At 44.9% G+C, this 11,741-nt stretch overlaps 1 protein-coding gene across 1 annotated transcript in view; it reads left to right on the top strand.

The window, feature by feature from the left end:
• The first annotated feature begins 10,495 nt into the window (after positions 1–10,495).
• ndp (norrin cystine knot growth factor NDP) overlaps positions 10,496–11,741 on the top strand; it is a 23,089-nt gene continuing 21,843 nt past the window's right edge. The window contains exon 1 of the mRNA XM_029703001.1: positions 10,496–10,741. The gene's annotated coding sequence lies outside the window, so the exon portion shown is untranslated. The remainder of the gene's footprint in view (positions 10,742–11,741) is intronic.

Genomic DNA, 11,741 nt, shown 5'->3' with positions numbered 1-11,741 from the left:
CTGGGGCAGCCTGTTTGCTGGTCGTCACTGGCCTCGGGGGATTGTGTGTGGGAGGGGGAGCAACAGGTTAATCGGCAGATTGGTTGAAATCAGAGCCTTCATCTATGTCACTGATCTATTTCCCTGGTCCGGGGGATAACTGAACAATTCGCTAATCAACCATCCAATCCCCCGCCTCTTAAACAGGGAACAAAGAGATCCCAATCCATCCCTCTTACACACACACATGCTCACACACACACGTGCGCAGCACACAAACACACAAAATCTCCCTCTGTAACACGGGCACAGAAAGAGTGTATGACATCACCCAGGGCATTATCGGGTCTTCACTGTCTGCTTTCACACGTACTAAAATATTAGCCTCCCGAGTCACACACACAATCCTGCCCGCTGCCGCCAAACGCCACCCGCTAAAACAAAGGCTGACATTGCTGGGAGGGAGGGGGTGAAAAGGGGGGGGAAGGGGGAGGCTTGAGCGCATACTTGGCCTTTTATGCCTCCCGAAACAGAGTGTGAGAAGAGACAATACTCCTCACCCCCTCTCTCCCATCGCACCATGTAATGCAGTAACCGGACCAAAGACAAAGTTACCAGGACATAGAAAAGAGCGAGAGAGAGAAAGAGAGAACAAGAGAGAGAGGGGAGAAAGACAATGAAGGGAAGTGAGAGAGAGAAAGAAAGAAAGAAAGACAGGGAAGAGAGAGAGGAGGGTGAGAGAAAGAGAAAGAGAAAAAACAAGTAGAAATGGGAAGAAAGAGAGAGAAAGAGACACACACACAGGGAGAGAGACACAGAGAGAGAGAAGACAGAGAAAGAGAGAGAGTCTATAGGACCTGTGACTCAGATGTCAGTATAGCTGCTATGTGACCCTGACCTGATAATCCAGTTAAGAGCGGTGATGAGACAAGAAGACCTCCCCCACACCCACACACCCCTGGCCCCTCAACCCCTACCCCTCTCTCTTCATCTCCCAGTAGCCTGTGACAACATGCTCATTGCCACCCAACTTTATCCATCTATTTCATCTCTCGAAACACTGTGAGGAGGGACAATACTCCTCACCCCCTCTCTCCCATTGCACCAGGTAAAAAAGGCCTAGGCCATAGTCTAAGTTTAGACCCTAGAAGTTACCAGGACATAAAAAAGGCCTAGGCCATAGTCTAAGTTTAGGCCCTAGAAGTTACCAGGACATAAAAAAGGCTTAGGCCATAGTCTAAGTTTAGACCCTAGAAGTTACCAGGACATAAAAAAGGCTTAGGCCATAGTCTAAGTTTAGGCCCTAGAAGTTACCAGGACCCAGCAGGTTACTCTTTGGTGTGACCTGGGAAGTAGGGATGGAGAAGACAGGAGAAGACAGCTGAGTGGGGAGTCTTTCCTCGTTCTACTAAATAAGTGTGTAATGTCATCCTATCCTTGTTTAACTTTACTGTAGTCCTGCTCCCTCCCTCCACTGACTGTAAAACACTGTAAAAACCCATGCGCCAGAAAAGGTCCTAAAAGTCTCTGAGGTTAAAAGGTCTCCTGTGAACCTGTGAGTATGCACCTGCGTGCGCGTGTGTGTTGGCTACATGTGCGAACAGAGGAATGCTTGCTTGATGCTGCCAGGGCCAATATTGTAAGGACTGAATTGTTACAGACCCCAGTGAACGATAGGGAAAAGTTTCCCAGTATGTGTGTTTAATGACAGACACTTTAACAGGAGATATGCAACAAGCACAAGGACATTCTGTGTTCAAGCTGATTCTCACTGACACCTTGCCCTCCAACAGTGGATAGGTCAAAGGTCGAGGCATAGGCTAATCTATCTGACATATAATCTGACATACAGCCATGCATGTAGAATATGCAGGTAACTAGTTACAGAAAGATTAGATTACAACCTGAAGAAGACATTTTCTTTGTGGTGGCCATTAAAAAACAATGATGTTTCAACCAGCATTCAACCTGACCATGGTATCACAAAACAACCAATTTTGCCCTTAGGGTAACTGTATTAACATTCAATTCAACAGGCCCCTGTTGGAGAAGAGATGACGATGCTTTTAGTTTAATGCACTTCTAACGAGAGATGAAGAGAAAGTTGAAGAGACTTTAGGAGACTGGTTCATTATCCCTTCATTCCTGTGATTCCTCAGTACCTATAGGTGTTGGCACGCAGAGCAAGGCGGGAGGGATAGGGAGGGGTGGAGGGGTAGGATTAAAAAGCCGACTTTCAAATGGTCAACCGATGACCCAGGTGCACATGGGGAAATAGTTACTCTCTCTATCTCTCTCTGAATCTCTCTCCCTCCCTCCTCTCTTTCAGAATATCTCTTTCTTCTTCGTTGTCTCGCTCTGAAGATCTCGTCTCTCGGGACATCTGCATGAACTGCTGTGTGGAGATAAGGTTTGATGTGTACGTGTGCGTGTGCATGTGTTCTTGTGCGTGGGCCTGTGTGTCTGTGTGCATCAATGATAATCAGCTCAACTCAGAGAAAATGCTCAAAGAAAATAAGTCAAAATGCCATACTTCTTCATACAATTCTCCCTTTCTTTGATATCATCCATTTACTACCTCTGCCTAAAAGGTTCTGAACACTTGTTCAGCAGAAGTCTATTCCCCAACGCTCAGCCATACCTGGTACAGTCATCAAACATACACACATGCGTGCACACACACACGCACGTGCGCACACTCACACACAGACACACACAGGTTATCTTTGGCAGGGAACATACATTATTCTAACTGCTAAAATGAAGAGAAGTTATTCTACACCGGCTGTAAATTAGTTCTAGGGGACTATTTTCATTCGGACTCTAATTCCCGGCGGAACTCATTTTGGAGGCAAACAGGCCTGTTTTTCTGTTGCGCACCGATCAACATAAATCTCCCAAAATTATGGGGCCTTTCCCTTTTTTCATGTAGCTTGAAACAAGGCTGGAAATGAATCTCCTAAATGAAGACTGAATGTGTTTCTCACGCAATAACACCAAGAGGCTCTGGACAAGCCTCCGGGCCTACTGCTGCTGCTGGGACTTAAGGTAAGAGAAGAACAGACAGATCCAGTGAATAGAGAGAGAGAGAGAGAGAGAGAGAGAGAGAGAGAGGATAAAAGACAAGGAGAAACAGGGGAAGAGAAAGAAAAAAAGGGAGAGAGAGAGAGAGAGAAAATACAGAGTTGGTAAATCCTTAGGATCTGTGAATCAAGTGTCAGTATAGCTGCTATGTGACCCTGACCTGATAATCCAGTTATGAGAGGTGATGAGTCAAGAAGCACCCCCCCACCCCTCCCCCCCACCCACCCACCCCCCACCCCTCCCCCCACCCATCTTTACTGCAGACAAACAGGAACGAGACACTTTGGAGTACAATGCCTTTATTCAATGTGGCACTGAGATTGAAATGGATTGAAATGAAATGCATTTTAGGTGGAAGGGAAATCATTTCCAGAGTATAAAAGACCCCTGTTGTAAATCAACCTGCCCCAATCCATCTATTGTGTGTCCATTCAAGGCCACCATAGACCTGCTGACCACTGCCGTTCCCCACGTCACCATTGGAAGACCGGAGGCAAACATGAAATTGTATTCTGGTTTTAGTGGAGGCCATGTCACGACGATTTCAGTGCTGAGACGGTTTTCCAGTCAGTGCGTTGTCAGAGAGCAGCTGATGAAACACACTGTCAACCATTCTGACAGTACATCTCCTCTAGGCTTCAACACAAACAGGATACACACGGACACACACACACACACACTAATGCACAAAGTAACACACACAAGCGCACAAACATACATAAGCTCACACACACACACACGCATAGGAGCACACATATACACATCTCCATCCTCCTCTTCCTCCATCCTCCTCCTCCTCCCTGTTCTAACACACCATCCACAGTACTGCACACTCTCTCAGAGTTAAATAACTTCATGTGTGATTTACATTGGCTTTTCGCTGTAATGGAACAACATGACGTATATTTTGATATATCAGCTAGACTCATTTAATCTATGTCACCACCTTTCGCTCACACAAGCCTCCAATGCCAAAAAGTGACACACAGATTTCCCTCCAGTGAATCATTTGTATTCTGTTTTCCACTGAGAATTACTGAGGTGATCCTTTAAAACCACTGAAACCATTACAACTGTTTTTCAAATAGAAGTACACTTGCTTGGATCTCTCCAAGGTGTCGGTTGGTGAGGTGTAACTTTCCACTCCAAATCACTCCTGTCAGAGAGAGGTGAGGGGATGTTTGTGTGTGTGTGTGTTTGTGCGTATGCGTGTGTTTTTGTGCGTGTGTGTGTGAGGAGGACAGAAGGTGAGACATTTTTGGCGTTAGCTAAGGTCTTTCAGGTATAATTGTGTTTCTTATTAAATGCTTGACCCCCCCTAAGCCCTACTTAGTGTGCCCTACTTAGTGTGCCCTACTTAGTGAGCGAGGCTCGCCCCCTTATTTCCCCCGAGAGTTTAGACTCTGCATACCAGGCTGTCTGTCTGTCTGTGATATGAATGATTATCTCAGCATATGTTATTAGACACACACAGCTTGTATTATAATACTCACTCAGTCATCCTTGACTAGGCTTGGTTGTTATTCTCAGATTGTCTCAGGCGCCTGTTGTTTAAAACACGTTGAATACTTTTTGTTACAACATGTTTTTTCTCTTCATCTTCGGTGTCTCCAATGGTGAAAGAATGCGTCTCTAATACAAGTCCCTAAAGACACTGGAATCCAAAGATGACATATTTCTCTTTCCGCTCTCTCTCTCTCTCTCTCTCTCTCTCTCTCTCTCTCTCTCTCTCTTCTCTCTCTCTCTCTCTCTCTCTCTCTCTCTCTCTCCTCTCTCTCTCTCTCTCTCTCTCTCTCTCTCTCTTCTCTCTCTTCTCTCTCCACTCCTCTCCCGTTCACTCCCTCCCCCTACCTCTCTCTCAATCCTCGTCTTCCTCTCTTCATTCTCCTCCTCTCTCTCTCCTCCTCCTCAATCGAATTCAATGGCTTTTTGGATGGAAACGTGTTTCATTGCAAAGCAAGTGAATAGATACACAAATTTAGAAACACAAAAACATTGCCAACCACTGATAAATTTCCTATCAAGAAATAAAATAAGTATATTGACTTCTCTTTGTTCTCTTGATACTCCAAATGCCTTCAAAAGATGGAGAGTCTATAGGACCTGTGACTCAGATGTCAGTATAGCTGCTATGTGACCCTGACCTGATAATCCAGTTAAGAGCGGTGATGAGACAAGAAGACCTCCCCACACCCACACACCCCTGGCCCACTCAAACCCCTACCCCTCTCTCTTCATCTCCCAGTAGCCTGTGGACAACTTGCTCATTGCCACCCAACTTTATCCATCTATTTTCATCCTCTCGAACACTGTGAGGAGGGACAATACTCCTCACCCCCTCTCTCCCATTGCACCAGGTAAAAAGGCCTAGGCCATAGTCTAAGTTTAGACCCTAGAAGTACCAGGACATAAAAAAGGCCTAGGCCATAGTCTAAGTTTAGGCCCTAGAAGTTACCCAGGACATTAAAAAAGGCTTAGGCCATAGTCTACGTTTAGACCCTAGAAGTTACCAGGACATAAAAAGGCTTAGGCCATCGTCTAAGTTTAGGCCCTAGAAGTTACCAGGACCAGCAGGTTACTCTTTGTGTGACCTGGGAAGTAGGGATGGAGAAGACAGGAGAAGACAGCTGAGTGGGGAGTCTTTCCTCGTTCTACTAAATAAGTGTGTAATGTCATCCTATCCTTGTTTACTTTACTGTAGTCCTGCTCCCTCCCTCCACTGACTGTAAAACACTGTAAAACCCATGCGCCAGAAAAGGTCCTAAAAGTCTCTGAGGTTAAAAGGTCTCCTGTGAACCTGTGAGTATGCACCTGCGTGCGCGTGTGTGTTGGCTACATGTGCGAACAGAGGAATGCTTGCTTGATGCTGCCAGGGCCAATATTGTAAGGACTGAATTGTTACAGACCCCAGTGAACGATAGGGAAAAGTTTCCCAGTATGTGTGTTTAATGGACAGACACTTTAACAGGAGATATGCAACAAGCACAAGGACATTCTGTGTTCAAGCTGATTCTCACTGACACCTTGCCCTCCAACAGTGGATAGGTCAAAGGTCGAGGCATAGGCTAATCTATCTGACATATAATCTGACATACAGCCATGCATGTAGAATATGCAGGTAACTAGTTACAGAAAGATTAGATTACAACCTGAAGAAGACATTTCTTTGTGGTGGCCATTAAAAAACAATGATGTTTCAACCAGCATTCAACCTGACCATGGTATCACAAAACAACCAATTTTGCCCTTAGGGTAACTGTATTAACATTCAATTCAACAGGCCCCTGTTGGAGAAGAGATGACGATGCTTTTAGTTTAATGCACTTCTAACGAGAGATGAAGAGAAAGTTGAAGAGACTTTAGGAGACTGGTTCATATCCCTTCATTCCTGTGATTCCTCAGTACCTATAGGTGTTGGCACGCAGAGCAAGGCGGGAGGGATAGGGAGGGGTGGAGGGGTAGGATTAAAAAGCCGACTTTCAAATGGTCAACCGATGACCCAGGTGCACATGGGGAAATAGTTACTCTCTCTATCTCTCTCTGAATCTCTCTCCCTCCCTCCTCTCTTTCAGAATATCTCTTTCTTCTTCGTTGTCCTCGCTCTGAAGATCTCGTCTCTCGGGACATCTGCATGAACTGCTGTGTGGAGATAAGGTTTGATGTGTACGTGTGCGTGTGCATGTGTTCTTGTGCGTGGGCCTGTGTGTCTGTGTGCATCAATGATAATCAGCTCAACTCAGAGAAAATGCTCAAAGAAAATAAGTCAAAATGCCATACTTCTTCATACAATTCTCCCTTCTTTGATATCATCCATTTACTACCTCTGCCTAAAAGGTTCTGAACACTTGTTCAGCAGAAGTCTATTCCCCAACGCTCAGCCATACCTGGTACAGTCATCAAACATACACACATGCGTGCACACACACACGCACGTGCGCACACTCACACACAGACACACACAGGTTATCTTTGGCAGGGAACATACATTATTCTAACTGCTAAAATGAAGAGAAGTTATTCTACACCGGCTGTAAATTAGTTCTAGGGGACTATTTTCATTCGGACTCTAATTCCCGGCGGAACTCATTTTGGAGGCAAACAGGCCTGTTTTTCTGTTGCGCACCGATCAACATAAATCTCCCAAAAATTATGGGCCTTTCCCTTTTTTCATGTAGCTTGAAACAAGGCTGGAAATGAATCTCCTAAATGAAGACTGAATGTGTTTCTCACGCAATAACACCAAGAGGCTCTGGACAAGCCTCCGGGCCCTACTGCTGCTGCTGGGACTTAAGGTAAGAGAAGAAACAGACAGATCCAGTGAATAGAGAGAGAGAGAGACGAGAGAGAGAGAGAGAGAGAAGAGGATAAAAGACAAGGAGAAACAGGGGAAGAGAAAGAAAAAAAGGGAGAGAGAGAGAGAGAGAAAATACAGAGTTGGTAAATCCTTAGGATCTGTGAATCAAGTGTCAGTATAGCTGCTATGTGGACCCTGACCTGATAATCCAGTTATGAGAGGTGATGAGTCAAGAAGCACCCCCCACCCCCCCCCCCCACCCACCCACCCCCCACCCTCCCCCCACCCATCTTTACTGCAGACAAACAGGAACGAGACACTTTGGAGTACAATGCCTTTATTCAATGTGGCACTGAGATTGAAATGGATTGAAATGAAATGCATTTTAGGTGGAAGGGAAATCATTTCCAGAGTATAAAAGACCCCTGTTGTAAATCAACCTGCCCCAATCCATCTATTGTGTGTCCATTCAAGGCCACCATAGACCTGCTGACCACTGCCGTTCCCCACGTCACCATTGGAAGACCGGAGGCAAACATGAAATTGTATTCTGGTTTTAGTGGAGGCCATGTCACGACGATTTCAGTGCTGAGACGGTTTTCCAGTCAGTGCGTTGTCAGAGAGCAGCTGATGAAACACACTGTCAACCATTCTGACAGTACATCTCCTCTAGGCTTCAACACAAACAGGATACACACGGACACACACACACACACACTAATGCACAAAGTAACACACACAAGCGCACCAAACATACATAAGCTCACACACACACACACGCATAGGAGCAACATATACACATCTCCATCCTCCTCTTCCTCCATCCTCCTCCTCCTCCCTGTTCTAACACACCATCCACAGTACTGCACACTCTCTCAGAGTTAAATAACTTCATGTGTGATTTACATTGGCTTTTCGCTGTAATGGAACAACATGACGTATATTTTGATATATCAGCTAGACTCATTTAATCTATGTCACCACCTTTCGCTCACACAAGCCTCCAATGCCAAAAAGTGACACACAGATTTCCCTCCAGTGAATCATTTGTATTCTGTTTTCCACTGAGAATTACTGAGGTGATCCTTTAAAACCACTGAAACCATTACAACTGTTTTTCAAATAGAAGTACACTTGCTTGGATCTCTCCAAGGTGTCGGTTGGTGAGGTGTAACTTTCCACTCCAAATCACTCCTGTCAGAGAGAGGTGAGGGGATGTTTGTGTGTGTGTGTGTTTGTGCGTATGCGTGTGTTTTTGTGCGTGTGTGTGTGAGGAGGACAGAAGGTGAGACATTTTTGGCGTTAGCTAAGGTCTTTCAGGTATAATTGTGTTTCTTATTAATGCTTGACCCCCCCCTAAGCCCTACTTAGTGTGCCCTACTTAGTGTGCCCTACTTAGTGAGCGAGGCTCGCCCCCTTATTTCCCCCGAGAGTTTAGACTCTGCATACCAGGCTGTCTGTCTGTCTGTGATATGAATGATTATCTCAGCCATATGTTATTAGACACACACAGCTTGTATTATAATACTCACTCAGTCCTCCTTGACTAGGCTTGGTTGTTATTCTCAGATTGTCTCAGGCGCCTGTTGTTTTAAAACACGTTGAATACTTTTTGTTACAACATGTTTTTTTTCTCTTCATCTTCGGTGTCTCCCCATGGTTGCAAGAATGCGTCTCTAACTACCAGTCCCTAAGCCACTGGAATCCAAGCTGACATATTTCTCTTTCGCTCTCTCTCTCTCTCTCTCTCTCTCTCTCTCTCTCTCTCTCTCTATCTCTCTCTCTCTCTCTCTCTCTCTCTCTCTCTCTCTCTCTCTCTCTCTCTCTCTCTCTCTCTCTCTCTCTCTCTCTCTCTCTCTCTCTCTCTCTCTCACTCTCAATTGGAATTCAAAGGGGCTTTATTGGCATGGTAAACGTGTTTACATTGTCAAAGCAAGTGAAATAAAGAATACACAAAAGTGAGAAGACACAAAACAACATTAAAAACAACTAACAGTAAATATTGCACTCAAAAAGTTTAAAAATAAGTATATTTCTCTCTCTCTCTCTCTCTCTACTCTAAACTTGGTCTTTGTGGATGGGATCCATACCTCATTTAACAGATTACATTCTCAACACTGATGCCAGTATTCCTAGTCATATGATATTGATCTTCTCTTTGTGTCTCAAATTGTGTAAAAATGTCACAAATGCCTTCAGAAAAGAGACATGAAAGATGTAATATTTTTGGCAGCGTCTGTGTCCGCGTTGGGAGAAGGTATGACTACTACCGTTTCTCACTAACGATGGTCTCTGCTTCAAAATGGCTCATTACATTTTATCCTTCCTCATCCTGTATCTGTCACCCATCTTATGTTATTGTCTTATTGTCTTCAGGCTGTCTATCTCCCTGTCAAGACAGTTTAGGACAGGAAAATAAACCCCCCAAAAAACATGATCTTTACAATAAGAACCTGGTAAAATTGCAGGGAGGGTACTGACATACCAAACACATGAAACCTACAGTAGCTTCCCTTTTTTCAGTTGTTTGTCAAATTAGAGGATGATCCTATTCTTCATTTCACTCTGACTTGTGACCAGAGGCTTCTACCAGTACATCCAGCAGAGGTAAGTTACAGTGCACCCCCCAGCCCCGCTTCTCTCCCTCCCCCTCCCCTCATCACCTCAACCCCCTGGTGTCCTATCGAGGGTGGAAGCCTGTGAAGAGGAAGGCAGAGGACCAGTTGTTTTTAAATAAGCTAATTCTGCTAACAGTTTTATAACTCCAACCTCATAAAACTGGCCCAGGCTTTTGGTCAGCTCTCTGATGGTGCAAGCAGAGCACAGCAGTCCGGACCTGGAATACCAATTTGCCTTGCGGGAGCGTGTCGGTGTGTCAGCTGGTGTGTGTGTGTGTGTGTGTGTGTGTGTGATGTATGTATGCTGTGTCACGTTCCACATCTGACAACCATCCTCCAATGCATAGCATCCAACCCCTTCACTTTCTGTTTCCCCCGTAAAATAGGGAGAGTGTGAGAAAGAGAGAGATAAATAGAAAGAAAGAGATAGGTAGGCAGAGAGAATAACAGAGGAAGGGTTAGAGAGAGCGAGAGAGACAGAGAGGGAGAGAGAGAATGAGTGAGTGACTGGGTGAGCAGAACAAGAGGAAGGGAGGGCGAGCAGAGAGAGACAGAGTGAGCGAATGAACGAGCGAGGGGGAGAGCAGAGCTCACACGATCAGTCAGCGCAAGTCTGTGTGAGAGAGACGAAGAGAGAAGGGGAGCAAGTGAAAGAGGGGACAGAGGTATTGAAAAGAGATTGTAGAAAGGAGACTCCGCTGGCTGTGTCCGATCCAGAGCAGCTGTTGGATATTCCTGTTCTTCTGTCTGCGGTGGCCAGTTGAAGGTAAGACCACCATGGACCACTAGAGATCTGGAGGTGACCCAGGACTCCTCTCACTCGCAACCCAGGATCTGTTCACCTTCTCTGGATTTGAGGCTTACGATCACTGGGTGTCCTCCGCACTTTGGTTTATTGTTAAAAACTGTAATTCCATCATAATCTGCATTTATGGGGGGTGATAAGCAGTGTAATGTTCAAACTGAATGTAGGCTGGTTGATACTTTGGTTTAAAGCATTTTTTCTGTATTTTTTTATTTGTGAAGTTAAGCATGGGGGCTTCACTTAGCCATTTACTCTGCAGATAGACAGAATAAGTATGATATCACATTTTCCATGGAAAGGTATATTACCGATAACCAATTCATGTTCAAACTGAAAGTAGCATAATTACAACACAGCATTGGTTAACTGGTTGCCTCAGCTTATAATGTACTACACAGGTACATGGTACTGTCATACCATCCATCAATAGGTAGACTATATATAATAGCAGTATGTTCAGAACCAATAAAGGGTGGTCGAGGCATTGGTTTAGATGCTGCCTGCCTGCGTCAGCTCATTGCCTAGTCATCCAGCCATGTACTATCTCAGGTATGTACTGTCTCCAACTCTGCTGAGGTATTTCTATCCTATGTGCCCAGGCACTGTTCTGGTTAAAGGCATACCGTAACACAGTCTGACCCTGCCACTTTGTTTGGAAAGCTGAGGGATGGGGCTGAGGATCGACGCATCAACCTAAATGAAATGTTTTGAAACCATACGTTGTTTGTTTCCAAAGACTTATTGCACGAAATGAAGCCCTACATTTTGGGTAATGACATAGCGTTTACATTCTACAAGAATCAATGGGTGTATATGACTCATAAAAACCACCAGAAATCAGATTCAGCCTTTAAGGACTGTGATGATGACATAGTGGACTGGTATGTGGTATACTACAACCACTCACATGGGTAGATCTTGTAATACAAGCTATGTAATGTTGTTGGAAGTATTTTATTAC

Source organism: Salmo trutta, chromosome 20, assembly GCF_901001165.1.
Source record: "Salmo trutta chromosome 20, fSalTru1.1, whole genome shotgun sequence".
In the NCBI taxonomy this organism is placed as follows: Eukaryota; Metazoa; Chordata; class Actinopteri; order Salmoniformes; family Salmonidae; genus Salmo; species Salmo trutta.
Note: the sequence above shows the minus strand (reverse complement) of the source record. Positions and strands in the feature narration are given on the sequence as shown.